Genomic DNA, 17,522 nt, shown 5'->3' with positions numbered 1-17,522 from the left:
GATGTAAGCTTTTGTTTGTAACATGTTTTCCCTTGCAATATTATGGATATCTTTCTAGATCCGTATATACCAATTTGCTTTATTCTTTTTTATTCTTTTTTCTTTTTATTGGTTGAAATACTACTACAAATCAAAAGAAAAATTTACTCATAATCCCACTAATTTTTTTTTCAAAAAGTTTAAAAACAAAACAGTTAAACATCAGATGAAAATCTGCTCTCCACTCATCTGATCACCCACACTTATACTCTGATAGTAAATACTATTAACAGTTGGGAGAATATTCTTCCAGATTTTGACCACATTGATACTGACGTATCTATATACACTTCTGCATATATATGTATTTTTTTAAATAAAAAAGAAAAGTGCTAAAATAGTGGTCTGAAACTTTCTTTTTCCTCCAACTTAAATATGTATGTACATCTTTTCAGATCAGTGATATAAAATTACCTCCATTTTTTTAATGGCTGCATAATATTTTATTATGTGAAGGTACTGTATTGACTTACTTAGTACTTTACTGACAGACATTCAAATGGTTTCTTATGCTTTGCTATCATGAATATTGCTCATCCTTTTACATAGAGATCTTTATATACTTGCACCCTTATATCTTTTTTTTAATTTTTAAATTTTATTTTATTTATTTTATACAGCAGGTTCTTATTAGTTATCCATTTTACACATATTAGTGTATATATGTCAACCCCAATCTCCCAATTCATCCCACCACCCCCCGCAGCCCTCCACCACTTTCCCCCCTTGGTGTCCATATGTTTGTTCTCTACATCTGAGTCTCTATTTCTGCCCTGCAAACCGGTTCATCTGTACCATTTTTCTAGGTTCCACATATATGTGTTAATATACGATATTTGTTTTTCTTTTTCTGACTTAACTTCACTCTGTATGACAGTCTCTAGGTCCATCCACGTCTCTACAAATGACCCAATTTCATTCCCAATTTCAATTTCATTACTTGTGATTGGTCTGTTCATATTTTCTATTTCTTCCTGGTTCAGTCTTGAAAGATTATACCTTTCTAAGAATTTGTCCATTTCTTCCAGGTTGTCCATTTTATTGGCGTAGAGTTGTTTGTAGTAGTCTCTTAGTATGCTTTGTATTTCTGCGGTGTCTGTTGTAACTTCTCCTTTTTCTAATTTTATTGATTTCAGTCCTCTCCCTCTTTTTCTTGATGAGCCTGGTTAATGGTTTATCAATTTTGTTTATCTTCTCAAAGAACCACCTTTTAGGTTTATTGATCTTTGCTATTGTTTTCTTTGATTCTATTTCATTTATATCTGCTCTGATCTTTATGATTTCTTGCCTTCTACTAACTTTGGGTTTTGTTTGTTCTTCTTTCTCTAGTTCCTTTAGGTGTAAGGTTAGATTGTTTATTTGACATTTTTCTTGTTTCTTGAGGTAGGCTTGTATTGCTATAACCTTCCCTCTTAGAACTACTTTTGCTGCATCCCATAGGATTTGGATCGTCATGTTTTCGTTGTAATTTGTTTCTAGGTATTTTTTGATTTCCTCTTTGATTTCTTCAGTGATCTCTTGGTTATTTAGTAATATATTGTTTCGCCTCCATGTGTTTGTGTTTTTTATGGATTTTTTCCCTGTAATTGATTTCTAATCTCATAGTGTTGTGGTGAGAAAAGATGCTTGATATGATTTCAATTTTCTTAAATTTACTGAGGCTTGATTTGTGACCCAAGATGTGATCTATCCTGGAGACTATTCCATGTGCACTTGAGAAGAAGGTGTATTCTGTTGTTTTTGGATGGAATGTCCTATAAATATCAATTAAATCTATCTGGTCTATTGAGTCATTTAAAGCTTGTGGTTCCTTATTAATTTTCTGTTTGGATGATCTGTCCATTGGTGTAAGTGAGGTGTTAAAGTCCCCCACTATTATTGTGTTACTGTCGATTTCCTCTTTTATAGCTGTTGGCAGTTGCCTTATGTATTGAGGTGCTCCTATGTTGGGTGCATATATATTTATAATTGTTATATCTTCTTCTTGGATTGATCCCTTGATCATTACATAGTATCCTTCCTTGTCTCTTGTAACATTCTTTATTTTAAAGTCTTTTTTATCTGATATGAGTATTGCCACTCCAGCTTTCTTTTGATTTCCATTTGCATGGAATATCTTTTTCCATCCCCTCACTTCCAGTCTGTATTTGTCCCTAGGTCTGAAGTGGGTCTCTTGTAGACAGGCTATATATGGGTCTTGTTTTTGTATCCATTCAGCAAGCCTGTGTCGTTTGGTTGGAGCATTTAATCCATTCACGTTTAAGGTAATTATCGGTATGTATGTTCCTATTACCATTTTCTTAATTGTTATGGGTTTGTCTTTGTAGGTCTTTTCCTTCTCTTGTGTTTCCTGCCTAGAGAAGTTCCTTTAGCATTTGTTGTAGAGCTGGTTTGTTGGTGCTGAATTCTCTTAGCCTTTGCTTGTATGTAAAGGTTTTGATTTCTCTGTCAAATCTGAATGAGATCCTTGCCAGGTAGAGTAATCTTGGTTGTAGGTTCTTCCCTTTCATCACTTTAAATATATCATACCACTCCCTTCTGGCTTGTAGAGTTTCTGCTGAGAAATCAGCTGTTAACCTTATGGGAGTTCCCTTGTATATTATTTGTCGCTTTTCCCTTGTTGCTTTCAGTAATTTTTCTTTGTCTTTAATTTTTGCCAATTTGATTACTGTGTGTCTCGGCATGTTTCTCCTTGGGTTTATCCTGCCTGAGACTCTCTGCACTTCCTAGACTTGGGTCGCTATTTCCCTTCCCATGTTAGGGAAGTTTTCGACTATAATCCCCTCAAATATTTTCTCTGGTCCTTTCTCTCTCTCTTCTCCTTCTGGGACCCCTAGCATGCGAATGTTGTTGCATTTAATGTTGTCCCAGAGGTCTCTGTGACTGTCTTCATTTCTTTTCATTCTTTTTTCTTTATTCTGTTCTGCGGCAGTGAATTCCACCATTCTGTCTTCCAGGTCACTTATCCCTTCTTCTGCCTCAGTTATTCTGCTACTGATTCCTTGTAGTGTATTTTTCATTTCATTGTTCATCTCTCTTTGTTTGTTCTTTAATTCTTCTAGGTGTTTGTTCTTTAATTCTTCTAGGTCTTTGCTAAACCTTTCTTGCATCTTCTCCATCTTTGCCTCCATTCTTTTTCCGAGGTCCTGGATCATCCTCACTATCATTATTCTGAATTATTTTTCTGGAAGGTTGCCTATCTCCTCTTCATTTAGTTGTTTTTCTGGCACTTTATCTTGTTCCTTCATCTGGTACATAGCCCTCTGCCTTTTCATCTTGTCTATCTTTCTGTGGAAGTGGTTTTTGTTCCACAGGCTGCAGGATTGTAGTTCTTCTTGCTTCTGCTGTCAGCCCTCTGGTGGATGAGGCTATCTAAGAGGCTTGTGCAAGTTTCCTGATGGGAGGGACTGATGGTAGCTAGAGCCAGCTGTTGCTCTGGTGAGCAGAGCTCAGTAAAACTTTAATCTGCTTGTCTGCTGATGGGTGGGGCTGGGTTCCCTCCCTGTTGGTTGTTTGGCCTGAAGCGACCCAACACCGGAGCCTACCCAGCTCTTTGGTGGTGCTAATGGCGGACTCTGGGAGGGCTCATGCCAAGGAGTACTTCCCAGAACTTCTGCTGCCAGTGTCCTTGTCCTCACGGTGAGCCACAGCCACCCCCCGCCTCTGCAGGAGACCCTCCAACACTAGCAGGTAGGTCTTGTTCAGTCTCCTGTGGGATCACTGCTCCTTCCCCTGGATCCCAATGCACACACTACCCTGTGTGTGCCCTCCAAGAGTGAAGTCTCTGTTTCCCCCAGTCCTGTCCAAGTCCTGTAATCAAATCCAGCTAGCCTTCAAAGTCTGATTCTCTAGGAATTCCTCCTCCTGCTGCTGGACCCCCTGGTTGGGAAGCCTGACGTGGGGCTCAGAACCTTCACTCCAGTGGGTGGACTTCTGTGGTTTAAGTGTTCTCCAGTTTGTGAGTCACCCACCCAGCAGTTATGGGATTTGATTTTATTGTGACTGTACCCCTCCTACTGTCTCACTGTGGCTTTTCCTTTGTCTTTGGATGTGGGGTATCTTTTTTGGTGAGTTCCAGTGTCCTCCTCTCGATGATTGTTCAGCAGTTAGTTGTGATTCTGGTGTCTCACAAGAAGGAGTGAGCGCATGTCCTTCTATTCCACCATCTTGAACCAATCTCCCTTGCACCCTTATTTCTGTCATAAAGATTCCTAGAAGTGAAATTAATAGATGAAAACAAGTGAGAATTTTGAACTTTAATATGCCCTGCCAAATTACTTTTCATAAACAATGTATGAGCATACCTGTGTCCCCACACCCTCATCGACACTGGTGTTTGTTACAACATTATATAGTAAAGAGAAAAATACAGATCACATGGTCAGCTCAGGTCTCAGACACATGGACATAAACTTGCACAGGGAAGTGCTCCATTAATTTATATACATCACTGAGAGGTATTGATTCTTCTTTCCTACAGCACTAATTTCAGGTTTTCTTATTACCAAGGGGAATATCATTATATGCCAAGAAGCTGAAAGAGAATTGAATTGATATTTAATATTGATTAAATATATGGCTTACTACAAATCATATATTGAGCAAAGGCCAAAGTGACTTAAAACCCATATTTATTCAGTCGATACTATTGTCTGCATACTGTCTATGTTGTCTAGTTCTTGGGGCAAATATATAGGTATACATATGTATGGGGGAGAGAGAGAGATGCATAAATCATATACATATGTATACATGTACATATATAAAAATAGATATAGATACATAAATATCAATCTTTGAGAAAAATATACCTACCTATATATAAGTAGTTACAATAGAGTATGATATGTCTGATAAATGTGTTGTATTATGACGTTACAGCAAAGAGAACAACCTCTTTTGGGCAGGAAGGGGAGTGGGAGCCAAGAAAGATTTCTCACAAGACATAACAATTTTGTGTGGCCCCAGAGCATCCTAGGACTTCTATACAGAGGTGACAGTGAGGGGGAAGAGCAGGTAGATCACGTGGATGGAATACAGGATGATGATGGGAAAAGGCATTCAAGTGAGAAAAATTGATTTCAAGTGTGAAGGATTTTGGTTGTTATGCCAAAAAATTTGGATCTGAGCCTGTACCCACTAGTGAGCTAGTGGGTTTTTACAAAGTTGAACAAGTAATTGTAGAACATAATCATTCTAGAAAGATGACGAATCGTCACTTGGGTGGACTTGTGCAACTTCTCATAACCCACAGTGAATGATTAGTCAAAGAAACATTACTCTGACTGTGAGAAACAGTATTTTGATACATATCACCATATTTGTCCTCTCCTCAGAATTCTACATTTAAACCTTTTATCCCACTGTCCATTGGACAGTCTATTTGCATATTTCACAAGCATTTCCAGTTCCACGACTAAACTGAACGCCTCTCCCTCCACCTCGCTTTGTACACAAACCATCCCTTTCCTTCTCATTTGTCCATCCAGTAACCCGAAGATTTCCAAAAGTTATCCTTTTCCCCCCTTGTCCTTCACTGTTTATAGCTACCTCCTACACATCTTTTGTATCCTGGTCACTTCCTCAGCATCCTAATTCAACCTGTGATCCCTTTCCCTGAACATTTATAATAGTCTCCTAACCCACCTTCCTGCCTCTAGAGTCAGAAGTCTGCAGTCTGGCTTCTGTAGTTCTTTTGTAACATGCAGATCTAATTGTGTTGCAAGATCCCACTCCACCACCATCACCATTAAAACTCTTCCATCATGTCCATGATGTACTGTCAAGATAAAAAAAAAAAAAAATGGTGACAAAACATAGTGAACAGTTTAATTTCACTTTTGTAAAATAGATGCACGTGTAATAAATACTATGTGTATAATACACAAGTGGACCAGTATGTACGTATAGAGGCATGGAAAAATCCAAAATGTTACCTGTACTTTACATTTTCTTTTTTTTAATTTATTTTTTATTTTCCAGTTTCATAATGAACAGAGATATATTATAAATAAATAAATACTAAGTAAGTAAATGAGGGAGAGGAAAGATAAAATCTAAATCCCTTAGTATAGTTTATATCACTCCATACTTCAGTCCCTGCTACCCACAAAACCTAAAGTTGAGCCATACCTGTGTCCTCGATGTTCTTAAAATACACCACACCTCTCTAATTGTTAAGCTCTTGCATGTTTATTCTCTGTTCTTGAAGACATTTGTTTCCTCTTCTCTTCCTATTCATCCTTCAAATCTCCGCTCCTTTTTGACACTGTGTTCCTTGAAAATGAGGGCTTTTTCATCTTATTCATCTCTGTATTCCGTGGTTAGAGCTCAACAGATCATCCCTGAGCAAATGAATGGTGAATAATTTCTTGACTGTAAGTTGAAGATCTAGCCTCCCTCAACACTTGCATTAATGCTTTGTATACAACCTCTAAAAAGAACGCCAAATGGCTTTCTCTGTTGTATTAAAATAGACAGTGGCTGCTCGTAGTAGGCAAAGCTTCAGAAAACATGAACTTCTAACTGTATTATTCCTCTATTTTTAGAAAAGGACCCATGGATGTTCTAAGTCACATTTGAGGTTTGAAGCTTTCTATTTTTATTTAATTTTAATTATTTTTGCATAAAGTGCATTCTATTTCTTTAATATGGAAATGACTACAGTTGTTTTTGAACTCATTAGAAAGGACTCATTTAACTACGTATACAGTCATCCGTTGGCATCTGCTTCAAAGATGCTCAAGTGCCTTATAGAAAATGGTGTAGTATTTGCGTGCAACCTACACACATCTTCCCATATACTTTAAATCATCTCTAGATTACTTATAATACTTAATACAATGTAAATACTATGTAAATAGTTGTAAATACAGTATAGATGCTATGTAAATACCACGGCAAATTCAAGTTTTGCTTTTTGGAACTTTCTGGAATCTTTTTTTTCTGAATATTTTTGATCAGTGGTTGGTTGAATCCACGGATGGGGAACCCGTGGCTATGGAAGGTTGACTGTATATTGCTATTTAAATTCACTGAGAATTAAATAAGCTAACACTTATTAGGTAATTTTAAAAGAGTTTAAGATTAATAATAGCTAAAAGGAGCACAATAATTTCTTAATCCTCAAGCAGATTAATATTCTTAGCTAATAGGTTAAATTATTGAAGCCAATATGATATAGTATTACATGTGAACTTTAAAAGCAGGTTTTTAAAACATTGTTTTTTCCCTCTCCTGTTCCATAATGAAAGGAACATCCTTGGTTACATGTTCTTATGTATATCCAGGAAGATACAATTTCATCAATAATTGTTTTCTCTAGCCTGCAGCCTACTTTCACCATTTAATACTGCTCAACAATATCAGACCACCTTCTAATTTTTACTGATTTACAATACTTACAAAATTGTTCTTAAAATGTGAGAAAAATGTTTGAATGTCTAATTCTCATTACAAGGAATAAATGATTTTTGTTTTTATTTTAAAAATAAAATACATATACTTTTTATCTTGGTTTTTCATAAAACTTAGTTGCAAATAAAAAATAATTTTTTCTCCTATGTGTTAGAAATTTCCCCAATGTGGTGATGGTGCGGGGGGGAACCTGAAAATGTTGAGCCAACTTAAAGGAAACTTAAATTATATAGGTATTTAATTGAGTTAACTGCTGCCACCTATATATTCATCGTAAGCCAGTTGCTGAGTAATAGATTAGATAGTGGTCATCAAGAATTTAAAAAAGCACTGTGTAGTGATTTACAAGTGATCCGTGCCTTCTCACACATTATTATTTGAATAGAAACAATGCTAGGTCTATACGAGCAATAAACATTGGTATCCCCATTTTAAATGTGAGAAAACTGAGGCTCAGAGAAAATAATTTCTCCCATGTTACAGAGCTAACATAAACCCAGGTTTTTTTATTTTAAATTCCAGAATGATATGAGGAAATGAGTGTGGGTTTTAGAATTATACAGACTTGTGTCTAAATTCTGACCACACATGATGTAAATTACTTAACTCTGTAAGTGCTATTTGTTTAGAATTTCTCTTAGTGGAGCTAACACTGTCTAACTCATAGTGAATTATGAGTTATGAACTATGTTGTATAATGTACGTAATGTGACCATTGGCACATGCTATTCAATTCTAATCATAGCCTCATTTATTGAGCCCTTTTTGTGGATCACACATGGTTCTTCATTGTTTACATGTATTAATTTGTTTAATCCTCTCAGCAGTCTTGTAAGGCAGGCTTTCACAGAAGAGGAAGCTTCTCCAACTAGGGGTTTGATTTGCCCAGGGTCACAGGGTGGTGGAGCTGAAATCTGAATTCTGCAGTCTCACACAATAGCACTCACCCTTAAGCACTGTACTACTAAGCATATTAGATCTAGACCCCTCTATTCCCTTATTACGTGCCACCATGGCCTCAATGACTCTGTTTTCCAGGAGTCTGCATTCAAGCAAAACTTCATAAGCTAACTCTTTAGTATATACCAATTTCAGGGACATAATAATGGATAGCATCTGATGTAGCAAAGAAATGTGACTGATGTTTTTTAGAAAAGAAATCCCACTTTAAAAATTAAATTTAGTAGCATAGTGTACAGTCTGAATAATGACTTTTGTTATTGATACCCAGGAAAATTACGAACAAAGAAATGGATGTATTCATAGAATAGGGTTATATCATGTACATAATATGTGACTTACTCAAAAAGGAAAACTTGCAGCTAACTCAAGAACTTATTCTTTCCTAGGAATGATTTCTTAGTTATGCCAGACAGATGTCTGTCATCACAGAATATTTCTTTTGTTTATAATTTTTAAAAAATAGTAAATGGATTTACTATTTAAAAAAAGGTATATTGTTAATTGTTTCCATATAGCTTTGCGGTATTTCCTTTTGTTTTAGTCTTTGCTGTCACACGTGAGATTTTTGCTCACGACCCCATCATAGAACACGTGATCTCACACGATTTCTTAGTTTAGTGTTTTTGACACAAACTAGTCATCAGAACAGCTAAATTTATATAGATTCTCCTGGTCATGGGTTCGTTAAGAAATAGTTGAAGAGATTTCATAAAAAATAACTTTCTCCTCAGGAAATTAAAATTCTGAAATAGCTGAATTATCTCTAGTATTAACAATGACAACTTGTTAGACACTTTTCAGAATCAGCTTTATTAAATAATAAAAATTTATTAGTAGAACACCTTACTACTGACAGTGAAAATAAGCAAAATCTATTTAAAATTTTTTGCCAAAAATTCGTTTAGTTGGTCTGCACCATTATTTTTGGACTTAACACCTACTTACTAACCTCCCAGAAATCTGTATTTCATGGAACGCATTTGGGGGAAGGTATAGCCCTTCTCTGAATTATTATATCATTTTTATTTCAATAAAAATTTTAGAGTAGAATTAGTGTTTTGAAACTTTATGAAACACCATAGGAAATGATAAAAAAAATAATGGCCAATCTATTGAACAATTTATTCTCCTGGATACTATTTTTTTGCCTATTATCAGCCTTAGCTATTAAACCATTTAGTTATATCCCAGCTCCAGTTACAAGGAATATCTGGCATAAGAAAGGGGGAATCAGTGGGAATTAGCCATGTCTAGTGCTATGTCCATTTTGGTTTTGACCTGTCAAAGTTAGTCGATGCAGTGGAGACTTAAGACACAGATGGCCTTTTAAAGATAAAACACTGAGGACAACCAAGTAGCAGATCTGGGCAGGGTAACAACTGCAAAGTTCTAGAACAAAGCCAGGCCTCTGACTTTAAAGCAACATTCCCTATAACTCAGCTCTGCTAGGCCAAGCAAGCATATCTGATTGGTGACGGCAGAATCCTGCAACAGCTGTTGACTCAGGCAGAGAAGTGACACATTGTGGAGATCAGCTTGAAATGCCACGTGGTTGTGGATTACTGAGAAGCAATGGTAGAAGGCAGGTCCGCTGAGCGTGTGGCCCAGGAGAGAAGACCCAGTGGTTTCAGCTGAGTGGAGGGAGGCACCCTGGGGCAGACTCATCCCAGAGGCTAAAGCTGTGGAGACAGAGAGATGTGATCTATAAGGACTCACTCATCAGACCTGGCTTTGAATGAAAGAGTCATTTCATCCCACACAGCGAGTTGTAACAACCGCTTACCAGTAATGATCAAATCACAGCAACAGCATTCAAGTTCGGGAAATAATGAGATAATTTAAAACCCCTGGGGAATTTAAGACACACTCAATGACAATCTTATATCTTGAAATTTCTCCAGGACACCTTCTTATAACGGGGTCATGGAGTCTTAAGTTCCCTCATTAAAATGGGCAACCCTTAATTCTGCGTTGGATGCCAAGGAAGACTGCACATTTTCCACAGGAAAATGCCAAGTCCTCACTGGGCAAGCTTGCTGATAACTGACACTATCAAAGCTTGAACTGATATGGCTGGGGTAGGTTCTGAGCAAACTGCTTCAGAGTTTTGTAACTAACACCACATGTTTTACACAGTCCCCAAACACAAGTAGACAAAAGCCATTCCCAATCTGCTCCAGATTGTCTTTTGGATTTTATGGCTAAGGACTGAATCCCAAGCTAATAGTCACAGCAGGGTGGGGGTGGGGGGGAAAGTAGCGATTTATAAATAAGGGTGCATTTGTCTTCAGATATAAAGGGTGCCTACTCTTGTGTAAGCATTGACACAGGAGATCAGCTGCTTTGAGCCGCCATCACCCCTGCTTGCCTCCATTGTTTCCACTGCTTGGAAACCCATCAGCCCCCATCTGCCTGGTGAACTCCAATATATTTCCAGTTGTAATCTCCTTTGTAAAACAGAGTCGATCACATTCCTTTGTGCCAACCGTGTGTCCAGAACAATTTTCATGACAGCAGTTTAGCACTTTATACAGCAATTGTGTGTTTACATATCTGTTTTCTCTGCTAGAACTTCATGAGGGCAGGGGCTGTGTCTGGCTCATGGAGATGCTGAACGAATGTTTGTTAAAGGAATCAGTTGAAGAAAAACAAATGAATAAATGTCATAAACTATAAACTTCTTTGGAGAACTGAAAACACATGACAAATGAGTACTGATGATTCTGAAAATCATATGAAAACGAATATGTTCCTTGATGATAGGCAGTAATAGATAAGTATTCATTGTCTACTGTGGGAATCAATGTGAAGTCTTTAGTTAATAATTAATTTCCTAATGTGCTAGTACTGAAAAGTAAAAAAGTATTTGAGTAACAAAGCATAAGCTGGAAAGGTACTTGGAGGCTTTTCTTCCACCAGAGGGAATAGATTTGGCCTGAATCATACACAGTCTTGCCTAGTCCCACTTTTGACCAACTGTAAGCATTTAAAGTACAGCTGGTTATGTTTAGGGATGCCATCTGTAGCCATGAAAAAAGAGTCTTCCCTGATGAAGAGTTAATTGGTCTAAATGTTTCATAAACACGATCTTTATGTCTGAGTACAGTGTGTTTTGTTTTATTTTATTTTGTCTTTCAGTCTATGAAGCAGGGGTTTGAAGTCAGATAGACCCATGGTTCCAACTTTAGCTACTCTACTTACTAAGGTGCTTGATTTTTAGAAAAGCTTCCACAAAGCTCTACAAATCTTTATGTCTTCATCTGTTGAATGAGGATAATATTCACTTCAAACAGTTGTAAAGATTCAATGCAGTAGTGTATAGGGTATGCCTTCCCTGGTGCTTGACATTACCTGAGTTTTCTATAAATGGCATTTCCCTTGATCCTTGCCAACTGACCGGGAGATTGTTATCTCCTGAAGAGTTAGTCCATAAATACAATAGGTATTTCTTTAGCCTGTGGACTGTCCTCCCACAGTTCTCATAATTTTTAAGAGCACAACGCTTGTAGATCAAACTTTATGGGATATCCATGAATGCCAGTTAGGTGTGACTACACAGAGCCATTGCTCTGCTGTATGAAAGAACCTCCAACAAAACTTTTTAAAAGCCTTTGAATGATTAAAACGTTCTATCATCAGTGTATTTTTGCCCTTCAAGAAAAATCTAAAACATGGCGGTCAAATTACACTAATCTTTTAACTTTTAATATTAATTCTAGAGTTACAGAAAGTTCCCAAATATCCTTACCCAGCTTCCCCTAATATTAACATTTTACATGACGATGGTACTTTATCAATACTATCAATAGTAAGAAGTTAATATTGGTACAGTATATTTACTTAACCAGATAATTTATATGGATTTCACTAGTTTTTCCAATGATATTCTTTTTCTGTTCCAGGATCCCAAATTGCTTTTAGCTATCATGTTTCTTAGTCTTCTCTAATCTGTGACACTTCCACATGACCTTGATACTTTAGAAGAATGCAGGTCAGTTATTTTGTAGAATGCCTCTCAGTCTGGAATTGTATCTTGTTTTCTTCTCATTAAATGAAGCTCAACATTTGTGGCAAGAATACTGCAGAAATGATGTGTTTCTCATGATCACTTGATGAGGGTAGTGTAGGCTGGGTTTCTCCACTGTAACGTTACAATTTTCCCTGTGTAATTAATTAATATCTTAGGGGGGATGACCTTTAGACTGCTGCTAGAGTATTTTTAGAGTATTTTGTAAAAGTCTGATTAACATGTATTAAAATATAAGACGACACAAAGAACGGACTTGCCTGTCATAGCACAATTATTTTCATAGGTATCTAATTTTTGCATTGGTAGGATATGTTTATACTAAAAATTAATATTAACTTTTTATCTTACAATATCATAGCAGTTTGGATGTTCAGTTTTGAATGTATCAGCATTTTATTCTAAACAGAATTTAGCTACATTTAGCATGCTTTTGAGCTTAACTGCGGATGTATAGGTTGCTGATTAGTGGGTAATCTTTAAAAATACTATTTAGCGCTACACAATTACTATTAAAGCCTCAAAGGAGGCAGAATTTATAACTTACGACATGTAATGATAGAGTTATTTTATAGCCTAACATACTCCCCCCAAGTTTTAAAATCTCACAATTCTAAGAATCGCAGTATGTGTGCACCTGTGTGTGCATGTATAAGTGTGTGTAGGTGTAAGTGTGTTTGTGTAGCAGTTACCAAGATGAATGTAGTCAGGAAGTGCCCACATGGTGCCCAAAGCTACTGTTACTGCATATTTTATTAAAATATTCAACTCTATTTGTGCCACTCAGATTTCCTACCAGAGCTACATTTTTAAAGATCACAACCTCATATGCTTTATTATAGACTATTTATAAGTGGGACGGTCCATGTTGAGATACTTATAACAGCAGTTATGTTCACTATGACTGATCGATATATCCTTGGAAGACCCGCTTGCTGTTTTATATGTGGCAAACATTTGTTATGTTTGGTGTCACATTATTGATAACTATGCATCTTCTAAAATATCTCTGTAGCCTACTGCCTATCTCCACTCACTACTATTTTTCTTCAGTCTACCAATAATCGATTTGCTCCTTCGGAATATGAAATAAGTTTTTCTTTTTGTCATTGTTATTGTTATTGTTCTGTCACTTCCCAAACTGATCCAGCTTCTGCAGAGTATGAGAGAGTCCATCATTGTACATTCAGCTCCAATTCCATACTTCTTTGTTCACAAATCAAAAAGAACTGAACGTTTTCAAATATTCAGACATATAAATTCATTCTTTTTTTCATTTGCATTCACATCTACTCTTCTGGATTCCATCTGGAACCAAAACCAAAAGTGTTGAAAGACCACAACAAAGGCTGCTTTCCTTGGAGTTTCTAGCTCACCGGAAGTGGGAAGCATTAGTCATTTCACAGGCCCCATGTAACTAGATTTTCCAGTCCAAATTCTACAAAGCCTGGAGACTCAGATGTATTTCTAAATTAAGAATACAGGGTGCCTTTCAGAACAGACTCTAGCAAGCAGGATCACACTGGCCCCATCCTAGTTAATTTGGAGACCACCTAGATTAAAAAAGAGAAAACTGCATATTGTCAGTTCAGGGATTTGCAATGCATGAGAAGTATAAAGAAGTATTCCAAATGTTGATGTCGTATTAATAAACTTATTTGACTAGAACTAATTCATCTGCTTATAATTTGTTTCAATTTCCTTTGTAACTGAGTTCAATTCATAAGGGACTAAAAATTCTTAGGTAGTATAATGTACAGCCACATTTCAGCTGATATTTTTTTAAGGAAACAAACACACGCAATGGTGTTATATGGTGGTTCATCACTACTTGGATTCTAATGTGTTTTAAATAAGACTATGAACTCCAAACACAGATAGCAACTCAAGCTGCATATACAATTCTGCTCCCCAACACCAAGTTCCATTGTTGTTTTTTTTTAAATTTATTTTATTCATTTATTTATTTATTTTTGGCTATGTTGGGTCTTCGTTTCTGTGCTAGGGCTTTCTCCAGTTGCGGCAAGCGGGGGCCACTCTTCATCACGGTGCGCGGGCCTCTCACTATCGCGGCCTCTCTTGTTGCGGAGCACAGGCTCCAGACGCGCAGGCTCAGTAGTTGTGGCTCACGGGCCTAGTTGCTCCACGACATGTGGGATCCTCCCAGACCAGGGCTCGAACCCGTGTCCCCTGCATTGGCAGGCAGATTCTCAACCACTGCGCCACCAGGGAAGCCCCTCCATTGTTTTTTAAAAACAATTAAAATTGAAAACTTATTTGTAAACTCTCACTAAAACAGGATAACATCTAGCATTGAAACACATCAATTTTTAAAGCAATATTGTTAGAGATCTCTTCTGCACGAAGTGCAGAAAGACTTGGCTAGCTACTTAGTTTCATTACAATTCAAAATAAGGCAATTATATAGGTAAACTTTGTTCACTGCAAATATTTTATTAGAACAAACTAAAGTCAAAATGTCCCCTACTCCTCAGTAAAGATGTTTAATGTTGTACTGTCCCTTAAAAGGGCAGCTGCTTAGTAAAAAATTTTATAAGTTTTATAAAAGGGAATAGAGTTTAGAGATTTATCTGATAAGAATCTTTAAACAGAAAAAAATTAAAGAAGCTTAGTTCATTGCCACAATCCTAAATTTTGTGTCATTAGAATGAGCCAAGGATTAGAATCATGATTCCAAAATAACTTTACTGATCTCTACTTACTTCCTATCATGGTCTCCAAACACTGCCCACTTGGAACTTGATTGGCCATGTTTTCACTCAGTTCTAGAATGTTTCATGCTCCTCCTTCTACCTGGAATATTTACTCAATTCCCTTGTAGTTATGTTTCCTCTAATAAACTGTAAACTCTGTGAACACAGGACAGTATTAAATGACTTTGCAGGCCCATAGCCCTTCATGGACTTCAGAAGGAACCAAACCTGCCAATATCTTGATTTGGACTTCCAGCCTCTAGAACGGTGAAACAATAAATTTCTGTTGTTCAAAGCACCTAGCTTGTGCTACTATGTTACAGCAGCCATAGGAAACAAATACAATTTCAAAGGAACTATCAGTCCTTTTCTGATTTTCTATTCTTTTACTTTATGATTTTAAATATTTTCTTTTTTTTTTTTTTTTTTAAAGGATTTTCTTTTATTTATTTATTTATTTATTTGTTTATTATTTTTGTCTGTATTGGGTCTTCGGTTCGTGCGAGGGCTTTCTCCAGTTGCGGCAAGCGGGGGCCACTCTTCATCGCGGTGCGGGGACCGCTCTTCATCGCGGTGCGCGGGCCTTTCTCTATCGCGGCCCCTCCCGTTGCGGGGCACAGGCTCCAGACGCGCAGGCTCAGCAATTGTGGCTCACGGGCCCAGTTGCTCCGTGGCATGTGGGATCTTCCCAGACCAGGGCTCGAACCCGTGTCCCCTGCATTAGCAGGCAGATTCTCAACCACTGCGCCACCAGGGAAGCCCTAAATATTTTCTTTACTTAAATTTGTATTTTTTTAAAAAAGTATGATTCATATGAATGGTAAAAATCTTCAGAAAAAGTTCATTTTTGCTTCTCCATCTCTGGCCTACCATCCTTAATTTTCCAAGAAAGCCACTGTTCAGCATTTCCTGTGCACCATTCCAGAAGTTATCTATGCACAGTCAAGCATGTATAATTTCTAGCACTTTATTTACTAAATAAGATCAAGGTGTATATAATGTCCTGCAACTTGCTTTATTGCTCTTAATAATATACCTTATATCTCTCTCTATATATCTTTACTCTGCCTCCTTCTCATCTAAGAATTACAGAATGTTCCATTGTGTAATGTATAACTTATTTAACCAGTTCCCTGTTGATGGACACTTAAGTAGTGTCAAGTTTTCTATTACACGAAGTGCTCTAGTAAATTTCCTTGCACATGAATTTTTGGAGACTTTACCAAGTATGTCTGTAGGATTAAGTCTTAGCAGTATAATTATATTTGTGAGATATTTCCAAATTGCCTTCTGTAAAGCATATAAATCTCTTTGAATATGAATTTATATGCATTACATTCTTTTTTTTAACATCTTTATTGGAGTATAATTGCTTTACAATGTTGTGTTTCTGCTGTATAACGAAGTGAATCAGTTATATATATACATATATCCCCATATCTCCTTCCTCTTGCGTCTCCCTCCCACCCTCCCTATCCCACCCCTCTAGGTGGTCACAAAGCATCAAGTTGATCTTCCTGTGCTATGCAGCTGCTTCCCACTAGCTATCTATTTTACATTTGGTAGTGTATATATGTCAATGCTACTCTCTCACTTTGTCCCAACCTACCCTTCCCCTTCCCTGTCCCAACCTACCCTTCCCCTTCCCATTCTCTACATCTGCATCTTTATTCCTGTCCTGCCCCAAGGTTCATCAGAACCCTTTTTTTTTTTTTTTTAGATTCCATACATATGTGTTAGCATACGGTATTTGTTTTTCTCTTTCTGACTTACTTCACTCTGTATGACAGACTCTAGGTCCATCCACTTCACTACAAATAACTCAATTTCATTTCTTTTTATGGCTGAGTAATATTGCATTGTATATATGGGCCACATCTTCTTTATCCATTCATCTGTTGATGGACACTTAGGTTGCTTCCAAGTCCTGGCTATTGTAAATAGTGCTGCAATGAACATTGTGGTACATGTCTCTTTTTGAATTATGGTTTTCTCAGGGTATATGACCAGTAGTGGGATTGCTGGGTCATCTGGTAGTTCTATTTTTAGTTCTTTAAGGAACCTCCATACTGTTCTCCATAGTGGCTGTATCAATTTACATTCCACCAACAGTGCAAGAGGGTTTCCTTTTCTCCACACCCTCTCCAGCATTTATTGTTTGTAGATTTTTTGATGATGACCATTCTGACTGGTGTGAGGTGAGACCTCATTGTGATTTTGATTTGCATTTCTCTAATGATTAGCGGTGCTGAGCATCCTTTCATGTGTTCGTTAGCAATCTGTATATCTTCTTTGGAGAAATGTCTATTTAGGTCTTCTGCCTATTTTTGGATTGGATTGTTTGTTTTTTTGATATGGAGCTG

The 17,522-nt window shown here is 37.0% G+C and overlaps 1 protein-coding gene and 1 long non-coding RNA gene across 3 annotated transcripts in view; one reads left to right on the top strand and one right to left on the bottom strand.

Moving 5' to 3' along the window:
- CPED1 (cadherin like and PC-esterase domain containing 1) overlaps positions 1-17,522 on the top strand; it is a 291,359-nt gene that overhangs the window by 218,669 nt on the left and 55,168 nt on the right. The gene's annotated exons all lie outside the window — the stretch shown is intronic.
- Positions 2,356-6,306, bottom strand: LOC130708617 (uncharacterized). Its single transcript, XR_009008897.1, has 3 exons — positions 6,172-6,306; positions 5,686-5,818; positions 2,356-4,250 (listed from the first exon to the last, which is right to left on the bottom strand). It is a non-coding gene; the product is annotated as an uncharacterized LOC130708617 (long non-coding RNA).

This window comes from Balaenoptera acutorostrata, chromosome 7 (genome assembly GCF_949987535.1).
Source record: "Balaenoptera acutorostrata chromosome 7, mBalAcu1.1, whole genome shotgun sequence".
Classification (NCBI taxonomy): Eukaryota; Metazoa; Chordata; class Mammalia; order Artiodactyla; family Balaenopteridae; genus Balaenoptera; species Balaenoptera acutorostrata.
Note: the sequence above shows the minus strand (reverse complement) of the source record. Positions and strands in the feature narration are given on the sequence as shown.